Below are 3,327 nucleotides of genomic sequence, written 5' to 3' on the forward strand. Positions count from 1 at the left end.
GCTGTGGTGGTTTCCAGATTTTTCAACCTCAAACCCCCTGAGAACAACTTGGAAACTCAGTGGGAAAAATCTGTTGGACCTGTGTGAAATAGTAACGTGGTCTGGCTACAGCCCCAGGGCAGTGGAGGGGGTGGAGGAGCCTGTGACAATTGCAGAAGCAGTGATGGTTGCTTTTTCAGGAGCTCTAGGCCCAGAGATTATGGGAGGATCTAATGGCTGACAATAGACCACCCTGAAATCAGAGAACTACATTAACAAAGAACTTAAAAGTCATGTAATTGGCTGGAAAAATGAGCAAAAAGTCTAAAAAAAAATCATACTATAAGATCTTACTTTGGTGACAAAGAGAATCAAAACATACAACTAGAGGAAGACAACAAAGTCAAAACCCCTACATCCAAAGGCTCCAAGAAAAATATGAATTGGTCTTAGGCCATGGAAGAGCTCAAAAAGTATATTGAAAATCAAGTAAGAAAATTAGAGCAAAAAGTGGGAAGAGAAATGAGAGTGATAAAAGAAAATCATGAAAAATGAGTCAACTGCTTGTTAAAGAAGACACAAAAATGCTGAAGAAAATAACACCTTAAAAATAGACTAACCCAAGTGGCAAAAGAGATACGAAAAGCCAAGGAGGAGAACAATACCTTAAAAAGTAGAATTGGCCTAATGGAAAAGGAGGTCCAAAAGTTCCAAAAGAAGAAAATAATTCCTCCAAAATTAGAATGGAGCAGATGGAAGCTAATGACTTTATGAGAAATCAAGTAATTATAGAACAAAATCAAAATAATGAAAAAAATAGAAGATAATGTGAAATATTTCATTGGAAAAACAACTCATCTGGAAATAGATCCAGCAGAGACAATTTAAAAATTATTGGATTACCTGAAAGTCATGTTCGAAAAAAGAGCCTATACATCATCTTTCAAGAAATTATCAAGGAAGACTTATTGTTCCATCCCTGGCCACCCACCCTTCCCTTTCCTGTGCACTCCCTCTTTTCCCTTCATTAGCCTTGCACCCAAAGGTTTTGGCTTCCACTCCCACCAGTGACCAAAGACTTGACCACTTTACAAAGGCCAAATGCCCAGAATTCTGCTCAACATGGACAGTGGTGTAATTGAATGTGGATTAAATGTCACTCTCACCATCCAGCTACTTATGCATGGAAAGGAAATTGGAGGTATTATTGGAAAGAAAGGAGAATGAGTCAAAAAGTTGTACGAAGAGAGTGGTGTGCATATCAACATCTCAGAAGGGAATTTTCCTGAAAGTATAATTACTTTGACTGAACCCACCAATGCCATCTTTAAAGCCTTTGCAGTGATTATTGACAAACTGGAAGGGCAGCTCTATGACTAATAGTATAGCTTCCAGTAGACCCCCAGTCACCCTGAGGCTTGTGGTCCCTGCTAGCCAGTGTGGTCTCTCATTGGAAAAGGAGGATGCAAGATCAAGGAAATTAGAGATAGTATAGGGGCTCAGGTCCAGGTGGCAGGGGATATGTTACCAGACTCGACGGAGTGGGCTATCACTATTGCTGGCATCCTGCAATCTATCATTGAGTGTGTTAAACAGATCTGCATGGTCATGTTAGAGACTCTCTCCCAGTCTCCCCTGTAGGGCTTGACCATCCCATACTGGTCCAAGTTATCCAGCTTTCCAGTCATCTTTGCAGGTGGTCAGAACAGGTACAGCACAGGCAATGACAGTGTGAGCTTTCCCCACACCACCCCATCCATGTGCCTCAACCATGGCCTGGAAGGACCACCTCTAGAGGCCTGTACCCTTCAAGGAGAGTATGCCATTCCACAACCAGATTTGACTGAGCTGCACCAGTAGGCAATGCAACAGTCTCACTTTCCCATGATGCATGGCAACACCAGATTCAGTGGCATTGAATCCAGCTCTCCAGAGGGGAAAGGCTATTGGGCAAGTTTGGATACATCTGCTTAGACTAATTCTCATGAACTCACCATTTCCAATGACTTAATTAGCTCATAAATGGGCGTCAAGGCTGCAAAATCAATAAGATTTGTCAGATGTCTGGGGCTCAGATCAAAATCATCAATCCAGTGAAAGGATCTACTGATAGGCAGGATACCCTCACTGGATCTGCTGCCTGCATTAGCCTGGCCCAGTATCTAATCAATGTCAGTTTGGAAAATGCTAAACCCTCCTCCCAGGCAGCCTCTGTCATGATCCCTGATCACTTCAGTATCAACCTCTCTTAACCCTCCACCCCTTCTTCTTCTTCTTCCTCTTCTACCACCACTCCCTCACTAGCCACAGCGGGGACCTCTGACATACCCTCCAGTCTCCCCAACCCTCTTCTGACCACTCCTTATGTCTCCATGCTTGATGCTTGATGCTTATGCTTGGCATGAAACTCATCTCTCTCCAGTCTCTAAAGGTTGTGTCTGCTGCTAAGGGTCCCAGGGCTTCAGCTGCCACCACCACCACCTCTGTCATGAAATGTGTAGCTAACAGACTGAAAGCTGAGGAACAGAGATTTTCTCCCTACTGATGGCAGATTTTTGGGACCTCCCTTCAAAAGTGTTTCTGGGCTTTATTTTTTTTCCTTTGTGTTAATGTTGGTGAAAATCACATCATTGTGAGCTTGCGAACTTCCTTGGTGCTTTTGTGGGGGAAGAGGGTGGGAGGGGAAATCCTTGCTTAGGTCCAGGCCAGTTGAACTGTTTGCCTGTTTCAGAGTCTGTGATTTGTTGAATTCCTTATCTAGAGCCACAGCTGTTGCTTCCTCCCTTCCCTCCCCCTTCCCCGACTCTTCTCTCCCTCTCCTCTTTCCTTTTTCCTTCCCCTTTTCTGTAGCTCTTTTTGCCTTGCAATATGACAATGTGTTTAGGGTCTGTGTTAATTGAATAAAGGTTACTCTGTTAAAAAAAAAAGAAATTATCAAGGAAAACTGTCCAGATATTCTAGAACCAGAGGGTAAAATAGATATTGAAAGAATTCACTGATTGCCTCCTGAAAGAAATCTCCAAATGAAAACTACTAGGAATATTGTAGCCAAATTCCAGAGTTCTCATATCGAGGATAAAATATTGCAAGCATCCAGAAAGAGACAATTCAAGTACTGCGGAAACATAATAAGGATAACACAAGATCTAGCAGCTTCTACATTAAGGGACTGGATGACTTGGAATATGATATTCCAGAGGTCAAAGGAACTAGCATTAAAACCAAGAATCACCTATCCAGCAAAATGGAATATAATACTTCAGGGGGAAAAATGGTCATTCAGTGAAATGGAGGACTTTCAAGCATTCTTGTTGAAAAGACCAAAGCAGAATAAAAAATTTAACTTTC

The 3,327-nt window shown here is 42.3% G+C and overlaps 1 pseudogene; it reads left to right on the forward strand.

Annotated features, from left to right (window-relative positions):
- The first annotated feature begins 1,101 nt into the window (after positions 1–1,101).
- On the forward strand, positions 1,102–2,524 carry LOC140509193 (poly(rC)-binding protein 2 pseudogene; annotated as a pseudogene).
- The last annotated feature ends 803 nt before the right edge of the window (positions 2,525–3,327 follow it).

The sequence above is a fragment of the Notamacropus eugenii genome, chromosome 5 (genome assembly GCF_028372415.1).
Source record: "Notamacropus eugenii isolate mMacEug1 chromosome 5, mMacEug1.pri_v2, whole genome shotgun sequence".
Lineage (NCBI taxonomy): Eukaryota > Metazoa > Chordata > Mammalia > Diprotodontia > Macropodidae > Notamacropus > Notamacropus eugenii.